This window comes from Bos grunniens, chromosome 10 (genome assembly GCF_055505025.1).
Source record: "Bos grunniens cultivar Pamir isolate PY7600 chromosome 10, Bosgru_T2T1.0, whole genome shotgun sequence".
NCBI lineage: Eukaryota > Metazoa > Chordata > Mammalia > Artiodactyla > Bovidae > Bos > Bos grunniens.
The window spans coordinates 95,067,185-95,091,430 of NC_141174.1; the positions used below are offsets into that span (position 1 = coordinate 95,067,185).

At 38.3% G+C, this 24,246-nt stretch overlaps 1 protein-coding gene across 2 annotated transcripts in view; it reads right to left on the reverse strand.

Moving 5' to 3' along the window:
- SV2C (synaptic vesicle glycoprotein 2C) overlaps nucleotides 1–23,777 on the reverse strand; it is a 444,657-nt gene extending 420,880 nt beyond the window's left edge. The window contains exon 1 of one of the 2 annotated variants that reach the window (XM_086323187.1): nucleotides 23,610–23,777. The gene's annotated coding sequence lies outside the window, so the exon portion shown is untranslated. The remainder of the gene's footprint in view (nucleotides 1–23,609) is intronic. The other variant, XM_086323190.1, reaches the window with a different exon arrangement.
- Between the last annotated feature and the right edge of the window lie 469 nt (nucleotides 23,778–24,246).

Sequence of the window (24,246 nt, forward strand, 5' to 3'; positions counted from 1 at the left end):
TATCATTTTGGAAACTACAGAAAGTAAAAATCACCTATGACACCTCTACCATTAATCATTCTGTATATTTCAAGCCATCTGCACCCACCATACTTGAACTAAGTCCTTGGATCATTTCAAGTTCAGTCCTGTCAAGAAATTCTTACTCAGAAAGTCAGAGACAATCCTTAAATATGTAGTTTTTGGATGGAAACACCAAGATAACAAAAAAGTGAAGTGTGTCATCTAGAATCATTCAATAGGATCAATTCTAAACAGTGAGGCTTCAGCCTCTTCCTTCTCACTACTGTCTTCCAGTTGTCATCAAAACCTTCCTGTGTCCCACATGCAATTAAACATGCGTCAACCCCTAGTCAGGATCTCAGTGGTTCATTTGTTTATACATGCTGATAGCCCATCAACAGTTTAACCATTTTTTCCCAAGTCAAAAATCAATATCCTCCTTTCTCCAGTCAGAAGCTCCACTGCTATTCTAAATCATAAATTGGGACACAAACTGATAGATTATTTAGCCTGTCAAATCTCTAAGAGAAGAGCAAGAATAAACGTTAAGCAATTATTTTACTGTTGTCGAGCGTGCCTTTAATGGTGAGAAAACAAACAGGTGTTTTCCTTCTCCGCTAGTCAATTTGAATCTCACCCACAAATAAGTAGAATCAGCCTTAGCTATTAGACAACAAATCAATCACCACAGTGCTGTTACTCTTCAGGGTGAGTTTTTTCCTTTATTGACCAAAGGAGACTCACGACAGAGGGAAGAGTGCTTAATGAGCTTGAAAATGAAGCCATTCATTTGAACTGAACAGATCACCACATTCTCCTTCACCTCATATTAACCTGCTTGCTCCTGTTATGGAGAAAGCCGGAGGCACCAAAAACGTGGAGGGCCCACGTCTGCACACTCTCTGAGTGCAGTACCTTCCAGGTCTCCAGCGCTGCTGGATAAACACTAAGCAAATTTTCCTTCAGTGACTCCTCACTTCCTGAAATCCTCACAGATAGATTGCAGTATGTTTCTGTTTTATTCCATCCTATTTTGTTCAGTATAATTCTGATCAGACTGCTAGGATTTAAATATTCCCAGAAGTGGATTCAGACATGGGCTACCAAGCAGCAGTCAGCTATAATGGGCATTAAAACAGATCTGAAGTAAAGCAGAAATACAGTGCCACTAACTCAAGCCTCCAGAATCAATTCTTTACATAAGTGGCAAAATGTAATTTGGCCCCCCTTCCTCTAAAGGAGAAGTAACCGTGAGTGATGGAAAAAATGCTCTTTGCCAGAGCCAACCCATGTTCCTTGAGTATTTTTGTGACGTACAAGTTGTTTGGCCCAACACTTAATAGCCGCAACACTGAGACTAGCCATTCACAGAAGCTTACAAGCTAATGAAACAACTGAGCTAAAATGATGTACAGCATAGTTTATTTATTGAGAAGAAGAAAGAAATTTTAAGTTCTGTAATATACCTCTCAAAGACTTGTTTCGTTTCTTGCTTGCCTAAGAGAACAGAAGGGAAGACAAGATGCACAGACAAGTGGGAAAAAATAGCTTTAAAACATGAGTAAGATTCCCACCAAATCCTGTTACCACTATCATTAGAGAACTGGTTACAAGGCACAATAGGAAGAACTGGTAAATGAAAGATAACTTAAAACAAGTATGAATTTTTATGAATAGTCAATATATATTTAGAACATGAAAAAGTATAACATTATTATTAACAGAAAATCATCTTCTTCATAACCCCATGAAAATTTGTTTGTTTTTTTTTTTAAGAAATATCTATCGGCTTTAAGGGGGCCAAAGGTGTCAGGTTGCCTAGGATACTGACATGTCTCACTCTAGGCTGTCCCCATGTCTGGATCTTTCCTCTGCCCCATAGTTACACAGTCTCTCTCAGCTTTCATTTATAATGACTAATCCTACAAGCACAATTGCTACAGCCAAATCACTGGACCCAGATCTAGACTTGGCCACTTTTTACTTCTATGACCTCGGTTACATTTCTTAATCTCTGGATGCTTCAGTCTCTTTATCTGTAAAGTGTGATCATCACAGTACTGCTTCACATGGTTAGTGCAATAACTGAATGTCCATAAACATACAAAGTGCTTAGAATTCCCGGGAGGGTCGTAAACACTCAACAAATTATAATGTTGAGCATTATCATGACTTTGGTGATGATACATGGATTTAATTCTACATTAATTTACTATTTATTTAGGTGTTACTATTTTAACAAAATAGCTTTATTGGCGTATAATTGACATATAACAATTACATATATTGAAAGTGTATAATTTGACAAGTTTTGACATATATATACCCTAAACCATCACCACAATCAAGACAGTGAACATATTCATCACCCCAAAGTTTCCATGTGTCCCTGTGTGATCTCTCTCCTGTATCCAAATTCCCTGGTAGCTCAGACACTAAAGAACCCGCCTGGAATGCAGGACACCTTGATTCGATCCCTAGACCAGGAAGATTCCCTGGAGAAGGAAATGGCTACCACTCCAGTATTCTTGCCTGGAGAATTCCATGGATGGAGGAGCCTGGAGGGCTACAGTCCATGAAGTCACAAAGAGTGGGACGTGACTAACACTTTCACTTTTACACCCCCAACACAAGATGACCACTATTCTGTTCTGTCACTATGCATTTTTCTATATACTATTGGCCCTACAGAAATGTTTGTCAACCCATGACAAAGGCTATCAAATAATTTGACTCAATATAAAACATCAGCATATCCAAACTCCAGTTTGGTTGCTAACATACTAGCCAGTTGGAGAAAACTCTTCATCTTGATGACTGGTTTCTGACATATTTTCTGTAAGAGAACATTTATTCTCTTACTCATGTCCCTCAATTGCTACATAATATCCTGAGTTAAGAATGTGATAATAAAATATAGTTTATTATTTGTAATATGTGATATGGCTTTCACACATAAAGCATAAGATAAGTGTGAAATATCATTTGTGGACTTGCTAGAGTATTTTTTCTGAATTGCTTTTTAGAGGCACTTTTTGTTTTGACAGGAGGAATCCTCCTAAATTATTTATATAAAATGTATTATCATCTTTTTGTTGGATCAGTGAACTAGATGACAGCTCAATTTGAGGCATTAAAAAAACCTTTAGGGGAACCATTTGTGGTCTTGGCAAAAAAAAAAAAAAAAACTGCCTTTCAGAATAGATATCATGCGATACTGAATAAGAAAACTGTAAAAGAATAAATACTTGTGTGACAGCAACATGCCTACTCACTGAAATGAGATTTTTTTTTAGTAAGCAGCAACTGAGGAAAATAAAAAGGGAATGCAAATACATTTTCAATCAATTTGCTACAGTCCATGAGGTCGCAAAAAGTCAGACACAACTGAGCAACTAAACAATGACAACAATGTATTTAGAGTCTTGAAAATATTCATACCTTTTAAACTCAGTTAGTTTCCTGTGGAAATAACCTACAATGTGGATGGAGATATTGCACAGTGATGTTAATTGCAGCATTACTCATCAGCAAAAATAGGAATAACATAAATTAATTAAATGTCTACTATAGCTCAGGCATTGTGCTAGATGTTGGTGATTGACTACAACGGGCTTTGGTGAGGGAATAACATTTCATCTGAGACCCAAAAGAACTAGAAATTAACCACCCACGAGAGTGAAGAGAGAAAATGTGTGTCTTTTGATGACTGTTCTGTTATATAAGATGTTAACTCAAGGGGAAGCTGAATAAAGGTACATGGAAACTCTGTACTATTTTTGCAACTCTTCTGTAAGTCTAAAATTAACTCAAAACAAGTTTTTAAAAAAAATGAAGAACCTAGTGTATAGTATGCTGCCATTTGTATACAAGGGAGAAAAAAAGAAATAGAAAATTGAAATGTGATTTTACATGCTTAAATATCTCTGAAAGTACATATACAGAAGTTACACCGGTTAACTCTGGAGAAGGTACCTGGGAACTGAAGGTCAAGGGTAGGAGAATGAATTTCCTCTGGGTACTCTTTTTTAATATTTTGAACTTTCTACCATATGACTGTTTTACCTCTTTAAATAAATAATGAAAATGAAAAGCTAGACAACTTGGAAAGGCCAAGGACTCTTCGAAGGCTCCAGAGTTCTTCATGAAGTCAGCAGAGGCAACTCAACTTCTCTTTCTGCCCAATCCTGCTTTCTTCCATTTTACCCCATAAGTACTGACCCTAAGGGCACTCACGAATAAACACACTGCATGCAAAACTCCTCCACAGAGTGTATTTCCAGGGAAGGAATCTTACATTCACTCTTTCACAAAATTTGTAAAATGTGCAAAAGTAAGCGATCTTGGGTGTAATTGGTTAAGATTATGACTCGCCATCTCAATTTCTGCTCTTTCATGTTTCCCATCGTGCTGTATAGTGCTGGAGGGGCTGTGGCTCTTGGGGACTCACCTAAGTATAAGTTCATCTGGGGATAAATTTCATCTGAGTTGATGGGATACATTTATGCAGTTCACAGACAACTCCTGTATAAGCAAGTTATGGATAGCTATCCTCTTGTGGGAAGGTTTCCAGGAATACTACCACCACCCACTGAAGTGCCAGTTCAGCATCAGGACACAGTGGTGCAAGTACAGTCATTGTATTGAGATGTGACTGTGTCCTATGGCACATGACACTGAAATTCTGTAGGCAGTGGTAGGAAAACAGTATGATAGGTGAGGATCGAGCTGCTAGTCTGTGGAAATCCTTTCAACATCAGACATATACAATAACAAGTAAAAGATATTCTCATCAATGCCTAGACAAAAGGGAAGTTCTCTCCTGTCAGATAATGTAAAACTTGTAATATGCTAGGAAAATTAGGACAACACTTGATGACCTGGTAAATGAGTGTTAATGACTACTTTCTGTCAGTTCAGAAAGTACTTAAGATTCATTACTGCACAAGAAAACTTAAAATGAGATCTTATAGCTCATACGTAAAAGAAGTTTAACAAAGATTTTCCAAAATTTAACAAGAACCCTAAATACTACCTGATATTACCAAGAATGAGTAGTCAAAGACACACTTTTTAACTATTACAAAATAAATTCTAATCAACTACAAGTGAAAAGAACTAAAGAGCCTCTTGATGAAAGTGAAGGAGAAGAGTGAAAAGGTTGGCTTAAAGTTCAACATTCAGAAAACTAAGATCATGGCATCACTTTACCATCACTTAATGGCAGATAGATGGGGAAACAATGGAAATAGTAACAGATTTTATTTTGGGGGACTTCAAAATCACTGGAGATGGTGACTGCAGCCATGAAATTAAAAGACGCTTGCTTCTTGGAAGCAAAGCTATGACCAACCTATACAGCATGTTAAAAAGCAGAGACTTACTTTGCCAACAAAGGTCCCTCTAATCAAAGCTATGGTTTTTCCAGTAGTCTTGTATGGATGTGAGAGCTGGACTATAAAGAAGGCTGAATGCCCAAGAACTGATGCTTTTGAACTGTGGTGTTGGAGAAGATTCTTGAGAGTCCCTTGGACTTTAAGGAGATCCAACCAGTCCATCCTAAAGGAAATCAGTCCTGAAAATCACTGGAAGGACTGATACTGAAGCTGAAACTCCAATATTGACTCCCTGATGCAAAGAACTGACTCATTTGAAAAGACCCTGAGGCTGGGAAAGACTGAAGGAGGAAGGAGAAGGGGACGACACAGGATGAGATGGTTGGATAGCATTACTGACTCAGTGGACATCAGTTTGAGTAAACTCCGGGGGTTGGTGATGGACAGGGAGGCCTGGCATGCTGCAGTCCATGAGGTTTCAAAGAGTCAGACATGACTGAGCAACTGAACTGAACAACAGAGGAAAGATTAAATTATCTTTCTATTTTTTCTACAGAAAACATTACAAAGTCTTTGCCATATGAAGAGTCAAATACTGGTCAAATACTGTGTAGATGAAAAAAAAAAATGTAGGGGTAAAAAGTACTAGAGAGGTTATGTTAAACATAATGTTATATACTTTTCTGGATTTTTGTGATACCTGTGTATTTGCCACCTTTTTAAATTTATCAATTGTCTTTATTATCTTCTCTCATTATAAGTAAGTTTTCACATTTACATCCATTTTATATTCTCTTCTTAAAGAAGGCCTGTTTTTTTAACTAAGTTTCAGGTCCTGCAAAACCTAGATCCACCCATGAGAGCCATACTTGGAAAATGTCTTTTTAAAATATATAAAATAGCATTATTACTACATGAAAATTCTATAATGGCTCTCAGAGTGCCTTTCAAAACAGAAATTCTGGTAGTGAGAAATCATATGTTCCCAGGGGATGGTTGTGGAGGAAACTAACAGAGCACTTTCCTGAGTATTAGTGCACACCACTGCAGTTCATGCTGACAACAATAATGCTCACTAAAGAGATTATTAACATCTCTATTGAACATCATTTATATGCTCATTTTATTTTTCAACCATATCTTATAGGCAATAATTGGGCAGCGAAGTACTAACCATTGCTATTTAACAGCTAAATGCTGTTGTGCATACTTGAGAAACTTCCCTTATCATCCCCATTTCCTTTGCCCCATTTCTATCCAATTGACAATCTCTAACTCCTGTGCGTTAAATAAAATGACAGACGTATGCCACAAATATCACCAGGTAAAATGTGAAAACCAAAGAAAAGTTTAGGGTTCCCCAATGACTGTACACACAAAAGACAACAGATACCGTCATTCTTACTGGGAGCAGTCATACGATTCAGCTCACACGTATTTGCATACAAATTGGTCTCCACCAAAATGGTGATATGAATTGAAGAGTGTGAATGCACAATGATGTTACACTGAACAAAAAGAAAACAAGACATTTCTGGTCCCATCATTGCAAAACTGTGCAAGAACAGGACAGTGGCATACACTGTTGGTTATCTACTGATATCTAATCTCCTTCCTTATGAACAGTATTCTGATTTTTAATGGGCTGGCAACTGTGCAGCTGATAAACTACATCTCCCAGCTTTCTTGAAACCAGAAGTATCTATAAGATAGACTTTGGGTCAACTAAATGAAAGCACAGGCCACTGGGCAAGGCTCCCAGAATGCTCTGTAGAAGAAGACCAATCAGCTAACATCTTTTGCCCTTCCCTTACCTGGAATTCAGAGATGATACTGTAGTAGAGGGCTTCCCAGGTGGCACAGTGGTAAAGATCCCACCTGCCAATGCAGGAGACATGAGAGACAGGGGTTCTATCCCTGGGTTGGGAAGATCCCCTGGAGAAGGAAATGGCAATCCACTCCAGTATTCTTCCTGGAAAATTCCATGGACAGAGGAGTCGGGAAGGCTACAGTCCATGGGGTCAAAAGAGTCAGACATGACTGAGCATGCACACACACACATATATATACTGTAGTAGAGGCAGTCATCTTACAACCAGAGGCATCAAAAATGAAGCTTAAAAGCAGCATGACCTGCAGCTATGAAGGCATGGAGGAAGCATTTGACCAAATGATCTAAAACTAGACATATGAGGTATTGGGGGAAATCTGAAAAAGAAGGGACTAACTGAAATCTAGCACCTCCACAATTAAAACATCATGTGGTGGCGGTGGTTTAGTTGCTCAGTCATGTCCAACTCTTGTGACCCAGTGGACTGTAGCCCGCCAGGCTCCTCTGTCCATGGGATTCTCCAGGCAAGAATACTGGAGTGGGTTGCCATTTCCTTCTCCATTAAAACATCATAATTTTCCATTAACTTGGCCCAGACTGTAAAGAATCTGCCTCTGAGGCAGGAGACTTGGGTTAGATCCCAGGGTCGGGAAGATCCCCTGAAGAAGGAAATGGCAGCCCACTCCAGTATTCTTGTCTAGGAAATCCCCTGGCCAGAAGAGCCTGGTGGGCTACAGTCCTTGGGAGTCACAAAGAGTTGGACATGACTGAGTTACTTTCGCTTATAAATATATGACCATCCAAGACTAATAAACATCAACTAATGGAACAGATTAGAATACTGAGCTAAACACAAGTATAAATAAAAATTTAGCTAATGATAAAAGGTGGTATTTCAAATCTGTGAGGCAGAAATATTGGAGCAACAGGCTAGCCATTTGGAAAAAATAGCTGGATTCCTAACCCACTCCTTCCACCAAAATAAATGTCAAAGAGATCAAAAATTATAATAATTGCAAATGGCACAAGGACTGTTTTGGGGGTAATGGAAATATTCTGAAATCAGACCACAGCAGATGACTGCATAACTCTGAATTCATTAAATGTTATTGAGTTGTACACTTCGGGCTTCCCTTGTGGCTCAGCTGGTAAAGAATCTGCCTGCAATGTGGGAGACCTGGGTTCGATTACTGGGTTGGGGAGATCCCCTGGAGAAAGAAATGGCTACCCACTCCAGTATTCTGGTCTGGAGAATTCCATGGACTATATAGCCCATGGGGTCACAAAGAGTTGGACAACTGAGTGACTTTCACTTCACTTCACTTCAGTGGGGGAACTTGGTAGTATGAAGGCAACACAAATTTCAAAATGTATGTGTGGATAAAGGCACTAAACAAAATCCAAAGAAAAAGGCAAACTATGGAAAAAATGTGAATATGTATGACACGGGACTAATTTCCTTTGTACAGTCAATAACAAAACCAACTCAGTAAAATAACAATACAAATAATTCTTGCATCCACCCTGTCTCCACACATGATAAATTATCACTATATTATCACCAATTCATACCAAGTTTTACCAATCCAATAGCCCTCAAAATCTTTTTTTCTCCTAATACAGCATTGAACAAAAACAGCAAAATTACTATTCTAGGTTCAATTCCATGGTGTTTTTAGTCATCTCTGCAGTCAGTTTACAGCTGGGACGAACATAATTGACTTTCAGACTATTATATGTCCTGTGTGTGGGCAAAATGTACTTGACAAGTGAGTCACAAAAAAAGAGGAGATCATATGCCCAGAAAAACACAAAAAAGGTTGGTCAGATGCTTGTCCAAACATAATGGACTTCTTTTGTGGATTCCTGTTTTGGCTCTAATCTATCCCCAAGGGGCCATTTCATGTGAAACAGATTATGTCACCCAGTTCTCCAGCAAAACCTTGTATTAGATGACTGTGCAAAGAGAGCATGATCTCATGTGGCTTCCTTCCTTTGGGATTTTCATGTTCTGTACAATATCCTCTCAGATTTATAGGCAGTGGCATAGCATCATTAAGTAATTCCAGAAGCACCGAGGACTTCACACATATAAATCAATCACTTGATGATAAAAGGATCTGCAATGTTCTATTTCCATTGCCAAGAAATGGATTCCAAAAGTATTTCCAAATTATTTATAAGAAACCTTTTTCAGTAAATCTTGTTTTCATCACTGTCCGCTGGCAGCCACTCACGCTGCACTAGCCTTGTTCAACTGGCAGCCACAAGTATTGCAAAGGTGAAAAATAGAGAGCAAACACTTTTTAATTCTGTGTAACCGTCCAGCTGCACTTCCACACAGTTTGTTCAGAATGCTTCTGGGTGAAGTATAATAAATACACTGTTCTCTTGTGCTTCCAGATATGCTCCCAGAGGATAGCTTTCCAAATAGCTTAGAACATCAGTGTGGCTCATGACACATCAGCATTACCCAGGAGCATGCAAGAAATGCAGAATCTCAGGCCCTACCCCTGCTATGCTCAACCAGAATCTGCATTTCAACAAGATCCCAGGTGATTCATATGTTCATTCACATTTCAGAAGCACTGCCTCAAAGTATCACATTCCTTTTCTGCTGGACAATTTCTGCTTCAAAGGCAAACTTCTCACCTAACAGTCTTTGGGGTCTTCTAATTTAGGTATACTGCCTTGGAATTGATCATTATATGTAGAAGGGAACCAGGAAAACATCACCTGGAAGGTTTCTCTGAATAGACCAGCAAATGTGTGTTCCTCTCCATTGAGCTAAACCAAGAAATCTTGATGAAAAAATAAATCTATTTCACAGGAACAATCTAGACTTTTGGAGTTTTTCTTAAAGTTCCAATCCTACCTACTTTACTGTAACCATCAAGACTCTGAACAGACATTGGCAACATCAAATCATTACTAGACACAGTTGTTTCTGACCATGGAATCATAATTTCTTAGCTAAGTTTAAAGAATCTATGGTCAGCACCAAAGAATTGATGCTTTGGAATTGTGGTGTTGGAGAAGACTCTTGAGAGTCCCTTGGATGGCAAGGAGATCAAATCAATCAATTCTAAAGGAAATCAACCCTGACTATTCATTGGAAGGACTGATGCTGAAGCTGAAGCTGCAGTACTTTGGCCACCTGATGCAAAGAGCCAACTCATTGGAAAAGACTCTGATGCTGGGAAAGATTGAAGGCAGGAGGAAAAGGGGATGACAGGATGAGACAGTTGGATGGCATCACCGATTCAATGGACATGAGTCTGAGCAAACCCCAGGAGACAGCGAAGGACAGGGAAGCCAGGCATGCTGCAGTCCATGGGGTGGCAAAGAGTTGGACATGACTCAGTGACTGAACAACAACCACAACCTTATCAGAACCATCACCATTCACGCTTCATCACCTTCAAGTAAACAGTCAAGCTAAGCCCTAAGGATGGTGCAGACGTCTACGGAAGAGCCTCAGGAGCAGACTGTTGGAGTAGATTCTGCAAGAAAGGTGGCCAGGTTTCTCTCCACTCAACTGTCACTCCATGTACAATCAGTGTCATTTCTACCAAAATACTAAAAGGGCAGTTTAGTCTGTTTATTTCCCTAGATTAAATCCTTCTATACTTGAATTGCAGATTCATAAAATTATTCTGTATGCTATCCTGTCATCTACCTTTCATTAAATTCCTTAAATAGCATTGTTTTTATTTAAAAATAAAAGGTAACACATTCAGAAAAACTAACTTTGTTAAAGTAGAAATCTGGAAGAAGAAAAATTACTGGGTTTTGCTTGCCTTGGGCACCAGAATTTGGGCTCTGAAGTACAGGTAGACTATATTCAGTTCAGTAACTGAACAGCAGCAGCATATATAACACTACCTACACGGATTATCTGAGTTGATCTTCACAGAGCCAGCAAAAGCTTAACTGGAACACCCTGAGCCCATGGTGTCTAAAGGCTGATCCATAGAATGCTTCTGGACTGGCTCATAAGAATTACCAGGGAAACATTTTCAAAGTACAGATCATAAGACCTGATCATCTGGATTCAGATTTCTTAGATTAAGGATGAGATCTGAAATGGGCATTTTTTACAAATTTCCAGATGACCCTGATGCACTAGAGTTGAGTACATTTATCAGAATTCTGGATTCTGATATCCAGTTCTCACGGCTCTACATTATATGGTGATAACCACTACCGTGGCATTTCCATAATGTATTCAACAGGACACACTTTCCATTAGATATAAACAGTCAATATCTAAATAAGGTTTTATATTCAAAAAGTTTGAGAAACACTGGGTTTAAATGAAGTTAGAATGCTTTTTTACTTCACACAACTCTACAGTCTATTATACACCTCCACCTGGGAGGGTATGATAGGAAGTATCTCCTAATTTATTTGATCATGGAATCCTCTTTTTGGTGTGTCCTATCTAAACAGAACTGGTATTCTGTAGAACACAGGAAACTACCTTAACCAGAGTGATCAGGAAATAGTATCTGGGATGCAGCTGTCTAGATCCTCTACTATGAGCCCAGTTGTTCCTGTCCCTTCTCCCCTCTTTCTCTTCAGTGTTGTGCTGTCTCCTTTCCCCAGAGCCCCTTGTGTCTGATCACAGACAGCCCTCATTCTTGTTCCATGGACTTCATGGTGAGGATTAAATCCACACCATTGATTAGCATGAAAGCATGAAAGTCTCTCTTCCTTCTAGTCAGCTCTGCAGTACTGCTGTGGCCATGATGGTTAGAGCTCACTGCATGTATGTGTGTGTCTATCTGTCCATCTCTGTCTCTCTTTCTGTGTGTGTGTGTGTGTTCCTGTTTCTCTGTGTGTCTCTTTCTCACTGGAGGGCACATTCTTTCTTCAGGTATCAGCATTCTTGCTGAAAGAGTAGTTGGAAAGGGGTCCTCCAGTTGAGATTCTCCATTGCAATTCTTGCTTGACACCATTAACACCCTCAAACAACCACAGGATATTACAGTTTTCCTTCTTCGTGGCAAATGTATGAGTAAAACTAAAACAGCATTACAAATGCAAGAACATATTCCCCATCAGCCACAATCTCTAAAGTCCTGAGAGGATGCAAAGGGACTTTTTTAGAAGATGGTATTCTTCACAGTTACAATAGGAATCAGCCAATGTCCAAGTCAGAAATAAATTTCACATGGATTTTATAAGTTCTGGTCCTTTCCCAATTCTACTCCCTTCCTATCACCATGGCAATTCATGAAACAGAGATTAGAGAGGTTTCTGATCCTATCTTGACCAGCAGTCCTTATATTACTTTGATGATGAAAACAGGTGGTCACTATACATGAAAAATGTATATTCCTTGTATTTCCTAATCCTAATACTCTACAAGTATCTAATGTAAAGAATCAGAAGAGAAGAAAAAAAATAAAGCGACCCAGAAAAACCACCATGAAAGTATATAGCCACTCAAAACCAAGTTGCCCTGGGGAGGGAAGGTCAGATAATGAGAGAGAGGAAATTTGAAAGCTTTTTACCCCTCAATGCTATTTCAATATCAGACCTCTGTATTATGATTATTAGTGCTCTATGTGATTGATTCATAATTACATATAAAGAGAGTACAAGCCTGGCCTAAAATCAAGGTCTGTGAAGTCTGGGTCACCTCAGAGTGAGAGTGAATATTTACCCATGTGGCATCACCATGGTGACCACGCTTGAAACTGTTCCTCCAAGGGTGTCTTGACAAGGATAGCAACAGTGCCATTAACAAAACTCCTCTAGGGGAGAATGGAATTGATGATTTAATTGTAACTGCTGAGGACAGATGAAACTCCAAGGAGAAAACAGGAATTGATCTTCTCCAGCCTTTACAAGTGCTTATTATCCCTAGGTCTTTACATTTCTCCAAAGTAGAACTCACTGCCAAGTAATAGTGATTAGCCACTGGAACTGGAGGTGCTTTTATGATTAAATATTTCTGAATTTCTGTTCCTTTGAATTCTTACATGTTGCAATATTTTGGAAGTGGCTGTGCCTGAGAACTTTAACAACAGTGAGGATGGTTCACTAAAGTCTTATCTCTATTCCTCATTTTTTTAATTGTTCTTTAATCCAACATTGGAATAACCGAAGACCAACCTGTCAGTTCCAAGCAGTAAATGCTCATGAAGAAGTGAGATCCATATTGTCTGGAATATTCAGTAACCTGATGGCAAACACAAGTTAGGCCAAGAAGTTTGGTAGCATTATTGAATGAACTCAGTCAAATTCATGGAGGAACATATATGTCATTAATTACAAACTAGTCAATAAAAATAAAAAAATATGGGCCCTGCCCCCAGCACTGTGTATAGATAAACTACAGTATGTTGGACAGATGATACACTTCTAGATTTCTGGGTGTGAATGCCATGTGAATGCACCACTCAGCTCTCCTGCTGGCATGAGCACAATGGATCAACAGCCTCAGCTGCATCCCTTGGGATCCACCACCATGTTTGCACCAAGGTCTCGCTTTCCTTCCCCTGGGCCCTCCCCAGTCTTGGTTCCACATGGCAGTGGTCCTAGTGTAGGTCCATCTTGCAGGATATGAAACTCCTCTAATGGGTGGCAGGCTGGAGAACTCTTCATTGATTTGCTTGGCACATTCTTAGACACATAATGAAGTCAGAGACTTTTCTGTCAAATTCTCCTTCCTTTTCGCTGTCCTTCAAAAGTGTCTTAATTGCCTCACAGTCTGAAGAATTCCCCACCTACTCCAGCTTTCTCCCCTTTATATTTAATATACATTTTCCTCAAAAAAATCTCCTGCAAATCTGAACCCATTCTGGTGACTGCATCTCAGAGAATTCAAAGTGTTGCAGAGAATTTACATGGACTAGCCAACATCTGAGTAATTATTTTAACACCTTGCAAGTCTCTTTATGTATGTAATCTTTATTGGATCCATGGGACTATTTGTGAAGTTTTCTTGAGATCTTTCATGAATATAGAATTTCTTCTTCCTTAAATGAGTAATAATACTCTACCAGTATCTGTGACACATGCAGATATTAAGAATAAGCTGTTGTTATTCAACAAATATTCACTTCAATAAACACTGAGTCACTTCTATGCACCCACTGACACAGAGTCTTTGCTTGACCAAACTTTAGTCAGGCTTCTAAACACTTCTCGAAGGCTCATCTGTGTACTCCTTGTAAAATTCAGTTTTAAGAAGAACTCTGCTAAGTCACTGAAACAAGAACACCCCACCCACCCAATATTTGATGATGCTCCTCATCGTCTGCCAACCACCAGGTGGTATCTGATCACCCTGGCCTATCTTCCATAAGACCCCTGTTATACAGGTGTAGCCAGAATTCCACCTTGCTCTTGGCATTTTCCTTAGGGATTTTTCATCCACTGATCCCCATCCTAAATTCCCACTTGCCCATGCTCTATTCAGAGCTGAGCCCAATCTCTGTTCCCACTGAAAAAGTCTATCAATGTGGTCCCTATATTTGTCACAACAAAACTAAATAAAATCTGCCTTATCATCTTTAACAAAAGCCATAAATAATTTCTTTTCACTGTCTTTAACACCATCTCTGTGCTGGACTCTCTTGGCAATACAGCAGTGAGCAAGATGGAACTGGTACTTGCCCTAAAGGACTCACAATAAATAAATAAATATATATATATTCAAATTTTAAAGTTCTAACTGGCGTAAGAGATACTCAGCAAAAGATTAAGGTGTTAAGCTATTAAAGAGAAGTCTAGGGAACCTACTTTTGAGAAATGACTTAGAGAAGGCTTCTGTAAGACCTTACACTGAAGTTTGGTTCAGAAGGATGAGTGGACATCATCTGGCTAAGGGTAGTTGAGTTAGTATTGGGGGCAGAGTGGTGCCATTAAGTAGATAAGGAAGGAGGAAAAATCCTTAGGCAGGAAGCAACTTGAAGCATCCAGAGAACTAAAAAAGAATCAGTGAGCTTTGGAAGAAGAAAGTAAACAAGAGGAAAGCACCTGATAAGGCTGGAGACAGGCAAATGCTATGACAGTCAGTGCTTCTTAGCCAGAGGAGTTTCCAAGATTTACTTATATTTCCCTTCAAAATAATTATGAAAAACTACGTACCATCACCAGGTGTTAATTCACACCTAAGTTATTTCATTTTAAGTTTGCATGGTTGCTGTAATAGGGTAGTCAGGTATAGATTTTTTTTTATATTATTTTAGCAAGAAATTGAGGTCAGAATACTTCAAATACTGGAGAATGAAATGGCAACCCACTCCAGTATTCTTGCCTGGGAAATCCCATGGACAGAGGAGTCTGGCAGGCTACGTCCATGAGGAGGTCACAAGAGTCAGGCATGACAGCAACTAAACCACCACCATCACACATCAAATATAGACTTCTTCATCTTCTATATCTCCACACAATGTATGTAATGAACTTTATAATTTAATCATTTAGAATAATGATGCAGAATTTCTACAGGATCTTAAATTATCAAACATTTCACCATGTTCACTTAAAGTGAATATAAACTTCAATTGAGAGTTTCAGTCAAGACTGTAATAAAACAGATTTTCTGGACAAAAAAAATTTACATGGTTGCAAAGGATTTGATTTTTGGTATGTTGTAAAGTTGACATTTTAAAATAATTGAATAATTAATATATCAAAAACATATAAATACCAAAGCTGCTGTATTAATACCCAAATACCATGCATTGAAATATATATATTTATATGAACAATCTGATCATCAACACTTGTTGATATTGTAGAAATGTTGTATCATTCTTTATTCTCCTTGAACTTGTGTTTCCATTCCAGCTTTCCTACAGAGTATCTTTATGTAAAATATTTTCATTCTTGAAAATCTTTTCCTGATGTGGTTTCATCTTTCCAGAATTTTTCCTCCTAGATTGAATCATAATTATCATTATTACTAATATAGAGTTTAACAAAAGCAATATAATATAGATTTTAAACATAAAAGAATTTAGAAATTCTTTCATTAATGGAGTAGATGAGGATTTTTTTTATCTCAATACACGTTTTAGTGGGTGAATATTACTTATTGCTACAATGAGACTGGGTTCAGTAACAATTATAAAGTGTTTTTTGTGAGCTCTGAGAATCTTTGTTCACATGTATAAATAAATGGAATTGGAGAAAAATTTGTTATGGAAATGTCATTCATCTCTGAACATCTTTTACTTTATATTCCAAAACCACACAATGGCACATCTTCAAATATTACTTTTGTGATCCACGAGTTAACAACTCAATTAGACATTCCTCAGTTTTGTTGAAAGCAAAGAAACAGAAATCATCCTGAATTGTGAAGAGATTTGTTACCTATCATTAGAGACACCAAAAAGTTTTTTCTAAGACTGATCAAGTAACTATTAACTATATCTCTTAAGCTTTCATTTAGCATCATTTCCTATAGCCTAAGAACAAGCTGGGAAAACTAAGACATTGTTAATTATATTCAATATTGTCAGTATTGTTAATATATATTGCTTTTGTTAAACTTTCAATAAACTGACTTAAGTCTTCAGCTTGCATATTTTTAAGAAAGGTATTAACAAAGTATATCAAGAATACTCATCACATAACCTAATTATCAAAACTATTTGTCATTGTCAAACCAATAATCAATAAGCATCTGACTATTTTTCATTTCATAGAACTCTGACTTCTGAATTTTAATTGTAGGTGTATAGGTAAACAAGTCCTGGAGTCCTGCCTGAGTCTGTCATCTGGACATGAGAGAGGTGTGGACAGCCTCTGCTCTAGGAGGAAATACGGCTTTTGATGTGAATCTTAATTTTTGAACAGGTATCATATTTATTGTGCTATGTAAGTATAAAGACATTTACTGAGAACTTTTAAAATTGGCATTTGCAATAAAATATTTACATTATTACTGACATGTTATATTCAATTAGGAATGCTTAATGATTAGGTTGATGGCATAGTTACAGAGTATGATCAAATAGAAAATCTTTTTAGATTCAATTTTTTAAAGTGGGAAAGGACAAAGGATGAAATGGATGAAATATTTATCATCTGCTACATGAAAAAGGCTGCAGTAGATTCCTGTGTGGTGATCAAGAGCAGGGAGAATTTTTCATCACCTCAGTTCAATTTAATTCACTCATAAAATATAGTTGGTTCTCACCCAGCACTGCACCAGTATTGCATACAGAATAAGCTATGGTCCATGTCCTAGCAGAACTTACATTTTTACTGACTGGACAATACATATCCTTATCAATTTGAATTTTAAAAGCCAAAATAATGTACAGAATACACGCTATCCTCCAAAAAAACAAAAGGAGTAACTATGAACCTGTATAGTTAGGACAAGCTTCAGGGATCTTGATCTGTGCCTTGAACGTTCAATGGAAAGTCAGCATTCCAGGCAGAAGGGAATATATTTAAAAAAAAAAAAGACTTGGAGATAGTTCAATGATCAGTGAAGAAAGCAAACAGGCTGGCATTGTGGCTTTTGATTGGGAAACAATGTAAGTGGCTTATGAGAAGCCTGAAGTGAACCCATAAAGACTGGGGCTTGCTTGTATGGGCAGTGGAGAGCCATAGGAGCTTGCTATACCAAGGAACACAAAATACCTTCTGTTCCGTAGATGAGGCTGTACAAGGGGAGAAATCAAAGACAGCTAAGAATGTATTGCAATAAGCCAGGTCTCTGGTGGCAATGGCACCCCACTCCAGTACTCTTGCCTGGAAAATCCCATGGATGGAGGAGGCTGGTAGACTGCAGTCCATGGGTCGCTAAGAGTCGGGTACGACTTAGCGACTTCACTTTCACTTTTCACTTTTATTCACTGAAGAAGGAAATGGCAATCCACCCCAGTGTTCTTGCCTGGAGAATCCCAGGGACGGGGGAGCCTGGTGGGCTGCCGTCTATGGGGTCGTACAGAGTCGGACACGACTGAAGTGACTTAGCAGCAGCTGGTGGTGATAGCAATAGTTAAGGGTGATGGATCCAAAGGGCTCTAAATTGTAGCAACTTCTAGTCTCAGCTCTGCACTAGCTGTCTTAACGATCTTGGACAAGACACTTAATCTCTGGACCTTTGTTTAATAAAGTATCTTTGAAGGTGACAGCAAGCCAAGAAAAATGGACCAAACAGATAGAGGTCTATGACCTTCCTGTCTACCCTTACTTCAACCAAATCAGACTCAGCAGTAGTAACAGCGGTAACAGTAAATTGGGGGCTTCTAGGTATCATTCAGAGAAAAGGTTCTGTTACTTTAAGTAAGTCTTGAAAAAACTGGACTACAGAAACTTCCTTCTAAGACATAAAAATCTGTGATTCTTTGAACGTTTTTCTTTTTAAAAGAGAAAACTTAGAAAAAAATTTTTAAAAAAAGAGAAAACTTAGAACTATATTCAATATCTTGTAATAAACTATAATGGAAAAGAATCTGAAAAGAGCATATAAAAATATATTCATGTACATATAAATATATGAATCACTTTGCTGTATACCTGAAACTAACACAACACTGTAAACCAACTATACTTTAAAAAAAATAAAAAGACGACGACTTGGTAGGACATGGTGACTGATTACATAGAGAAGGAAAGTATAAAAGGTCTCAAAGAAGATCCAATAACCAGAATATATTAAGTAATAATGATCAAAAGGAGCAGGAGTCTGTTCCTGGGAGAAAACATTCAGTTTTGCCTAGAGCTTGAAGGAATAAACTAATATAAAAATATGTGTTTTCCCTTCAAATATGTTACATCTCAAAGTAGGTCTTTCTCTATAATATTCAACATCCAAAAAGAGAAAACTTATATTCTAAACATACTTTAATATACTAGATATGATGCATTTTATTATTAATTAAAAATCAATACAATCTCCAATTAAAGATAAATTTTCTTTATTGTGTATCGAGGCAAAATGCTTTTGCTTCAGTAATATAGGTATTTGCAGTACACCTTTCGGGCTTAAATTATTGGCTCTGTTTCCCACATTTAAACAAACTCACACTCTCACAAAGTATTTTTCTCTTAAGATAATTCTGTTAACAAAGAAGGAATATTAATTTGCCATATTCTTTTTTGAAATGTTACCTTTGCCCTGGGTTTTCATACTATATTCTAGAAGGTATAATATAGTCAAGAATGCTTTGAACAAGTGAAACTATAATCCTTCCAAATGTAAAGTCAGCATATATTTTAAATTTTCTTTCATAATCAACAGTGTCACACGCAACTGGGAACAAAAGCTGCAGGGAACAAAGTGTAATGGATCGTGATGACTGTTTTAGAACAGCTTGAACCTCCTTACAGCCTACAAGACGGCTATGTGAGCTGAATTCTGAAGTGCTCAAAATGGATTTTACTGCAAGCTACACAGTTTCGGGGGCAAATACGCTTTTTTTCAAATATGCTTTTTTATAACTTATAACTATAAAAAGATTCTCAAGCAAAAGGATCATATCATGCCAACAAAAACATGTTTTATTCCCTCACATCCTTCCATTTTATGTATTTTTCCCTTAACACAAAGCACACACATAATTACTCACAGAATGATTTCTAAATCAATATGTTTTGTTCCAATTGCTCACCATTAATGCAATAAATTGCATTTTCTGTCATTTTACTACGTGCTATTGTTCCTGAGTCTTGTGAAGGGAATTATTACTGTTATAGCAAATAAATTAGATTTCAATGCTTTGAGGCAAAAGAGAGGTCAAAGAGTGATTTTTGATTCATTGTCTCCATCTTCTAAATGTATCATACTTACATTTGAAATAACTGTATTAAGCACAGAAAGAAGGAGGAAAGAAGAGAAATGTACCACACTTCCATCCTATTCCAGCTTTCAATATCCTCAAGGTATACTGCCCTTGTCCTATATCCTGGGAAGTGACTCCCACTGAGTTCAGGGTCATTATGTTCAGATTAAACTCATCAAGGTACACTCAGCTTCAGCTTAATGAACAGAAGGCTCCCACATCCTGGAAAATCATGTCTTTTCGGTGAGACTGGATGACATCCTTCAACTCCCCACTGAGGGATTAGATGAATATGTATATGGGGAAGACTATTGACCAAGGAGATGTGACATTTGGTAATGCTGTTCTGCCACTAAGGTGATCCCTCCCCCCAGCCTACATGCCTGCCTAGGAACCTGGTATGCTCGAACGGAATCTTCCATCAGGAGAGAATGCCACTGTTAAAAGCTATTTGGTTGTTTGAGAATTTTGACACACAGAGATTTCACAAACATTAGTTCATTATTTTTTTTCCTAGGAAAACAACGAAAAACTCTCTTAGTTAATCTCATTTCTACTAATCCTGCCTTTTGAGGCAGAATCCTCATACTCCCATTTTTCCCCGTGTCGTGACCCTCCAAACTATTTCTTATAGGAAGACTCAAGCAAGCATTTAATGGTGCAGAACAAGCAAGGCAGCTCTCTCTGCAGTGCACCCCATCACAATGAAGTGTGCTCCCCATGACTCAGAATGAAGCAGATGGGGAGGGAAAAACAGCAGCACAAAACTGCAGCTTAAGAAATAAAGGGCAACCTGTGATCTTAAGAAAGAAGCCTGCACTGCCGATCACAGTTACCCAAGAGCTAGTTGCCCAGGCTTCGACATTCTTCAAAGAACAGGTCAAACATAGAGCAGGTTTCTCTTCCAGAGGAAATCAAAACTTCCTGTTGTTTTAAACACACTCTGGAAAAATCAATCATTTATCTCTGTTCTCCCCAACTATGTTGTATCAAGAGCAGAGATACATGTCAAAAACCTGTTCTTTACATTTGTATTTTTTATTGCCTCAATTTCTGCTCTTTGTACTAGAAGTTTATTATGTATACACAGACATATACACACACTCAAATACAAAATGCATGTGTGTGTTGTATATATGTGTGTGTGTGTGTGTATTTGCATTTCAAAATATTGGAAAGGGTAAGTTCCTCAGGTTTTACACCTACTTTCCTTTTCATTATTTCTTTTTTTAAATTTTTTGTATTATTTTTTTTTACTTTACAATATTGTATTGTATTAATACAATATAATATAATACAATATTGTATTATTTCTAATTGAAACACATTATTTCTAATTGAAACACAGAAAGTTCTTCAACAGGAAGAGCCAGCAAATTTGCTTACGTGCAAAGCCTTTGACTGTGTGGATCGCAATAAACTGTGGAAAATTCTGAAAGAGATGGGAAAACCAGACCACCTGACCTGCCTCTTGAGAAACCTATATGCAGGTCAGGAAGCAAAAGTTAGAACCGGACATGGAACAAAAGACTGGTTCCAAATAGAAAAAGGAGTACGTCAAGGCTATATATTGTCACCCTGCTTATTTAACTTATATGCAAAGTACATCATGCAAAATGCTGGGCTGAATGAAGCAACAAGCTGGAATCCAGATTCTGGAGAGAGATATCAACAACCTCAGATATGCAGATGACACTACCCTTATGGCAGAAACTGAAGAGGAATTAAAGAGCCTCTTGATAAAGGTGAAACAGAGAGTGAAAAAACTGGCTTAAAACTCAATATTCAAAAAACGAAGATCATAGCATGTGGTCCCATCACTTCACGGCAAATAGATGGGGAAACAATGGAAACAGTGACAGATTTTATTTTCTTGGGCTCCAAAATCACTGCAGATCCAAAATCACTGCAGATAGTGACTGGAGCCATGAAATTAAAAAATGCTTGCTCGCTGGAAGAAAAACTATGATAAACCTAGACAGCATATTAAAAAGTAGAGACATCACTTTGCTGACAAAGGTCCATATAGTCAAAGCTATGGTTTTCCAGCTGTCATGTATGGATGTGAGAGCTGGACAATAAAAAAGGCTAAATGATGAAGAACTGATGCCTTCAAAATGTGCTGTTGGAGATGACACTTGAGAGTCCCTTGGAGTGCAAGGAGATCAAGCCAGTCAAACCTAAAGGAAATCAGTTCTGAATATTTATTGGAAGGACTGATGTTGAAGCTGAAACTCCAATATTCTGGCCACATGATGCAAAGAACTGACTCATTGGAGAAGACCCTGATGCTGGGAAAGATTGAAGGCAGGAGGAGAAGTGGACGACAGAAGATGTGATGGTTCAATGGCATCACTGACTCAATGGACATGAGTTTGAGAAAACTAAGGGAGATGGTGAAGGACAGGAAAACCTGGCATGCTGCAGTCCATGGGTTTGCAAAGAATCGGACATGACTGAGCAACTGAACAACAACAACAATCTCTGAAAATAAATTAGAATATTGGAAACTCATATTCTCTACCATGAGCTTGTCAGCTTCCCAATACTTAGATTTTTTTCTTATTTTACTTCTCAAATGGTAAATATAAATAGATATAACACACATAAGCAAAAGCTCTTTGGTTTGTTCGATAATTTTTTTTTTTTTAGTTTTAGTTTTTTTTTTTTTTTAATTTTATTTTATTTTTAAACTTTACAAATTGTATTAGTTTTGCCAAATATCAAAATGAATCCACCACAGGTATACATGTGTTCCCCATCCTGAACCCTCCTCCCTCCTCCCTCCCCATACCATCCCTCTGGGTCGTCCCAGTGCACTAGCCCCAAGCATCCAGTATCGTGCATCGAACCTGGACTGGCATCTCGTTTCATACATGATATTTTACATGTTTCAATGCCATTCTCCCAAATCTTCCCACCCTCTCCCTCTCCCATAGAGTCCATAAGACTGTTCTATGATTTTTAAGAGGGTAAGGGGTCCTAAAAACAAAAAGTTTGAGAATGGATGATTTGTCCCAATTATTTTGTTACCGTTCTTGTGCTGTACAACCCTAACTACTCCCAAGAGTATGTGACACAAGAGAATACACTTAACCCTTGCATTTTCACACTAGGACCCCCTGGCACTCTAAATCATTTATTTTTGTTGTACAACTAAGGGTTGTTTTTAAGGTAGGGCCTCTATAACTGAGATCATTGCTCAGTGGGAGGGGTAGGGGCTGGTGATCAGGAGAGACCAGGGATTTGCTCTAAGACTCACCAACCCCAAATGAACTTCTGAGGTTTCTAAGGCCAGACATTATCTGATACCTCATGATTTTCAGACAAATTCCCAAGGGAATAGCAAGACCCACTTGATTTACTGTACAGAGTAAATATAGCAGATCAACAAGTGCTTTTCAAGCTTGAAGTTCACCTCAGACCCTAATTCCCCAACCCATGGAAGTAAAGTTGCATGTACAAAATAAAACAATAAAATTATATATATATATATATATATATCACACACATGTATATATACATTCGCAAACTAATTTCGAATTGGAGGCTAGGAGACAAAAATATCTGAATATCTGTCACCACTGAGCCCACTGAGTTTCCCTGGAAAAACAAGATGGAATCTAGATGATAAAGTTTAACCTCTTCTTTTGTGCTTAGACTAGTTCCACATACCTCTAGGGAGCCATATGCAGAGGCCTTAAGAGTTTCCGGTGCAGAACTGCCACACCAACACCCCAAGTCCACGAACAGTGTGCTGAAGAGTTGCTGCCCGCACCTCAATACAACATGGCTGCGCCCGGCACCTCCGTCGGAAGTGCAGAGAGCAAAGCGCCTGCGCAGCAAGGGCAAAGGCCACGGCCCTCTCCGCTCCCGCCACCACAAGAGCGCCGCCGAGCAGCCCTGCGGAGGGCTTGTGTGGAGAGGCTGTGCTCAGCAACCAAGCTCCTGCCTCGCCAATACTAGAACTTTTCTTTGCTTCTGAACCAGACTCGATCTTATCTTACTGGAGTGAGTGACAATGGGCAGGAGGATTCTTGCTGGACTTCGACTCAAAACAGTCAGTGACATCCAGGAGTAATTTTCTTTCCTGAGTGCTTAGTCGCTCAGTCTTATCTGACTCTTGCAACTCATTGGACTGTAGCCAGCCAGGCTTCTCTGAACCTGGGGTTTTTCAGGCAAGAATACTGGTGTGGGTTGCCATTTCATTTTCCACGGGATTTTTCTGTCCCAGGGATCAAGCCCGCATCTTCTGTGTCTCCTGCATTGCAGGTGGATTCTTTACCTGCTGAGCCATCCAGTTAGTTAGCAT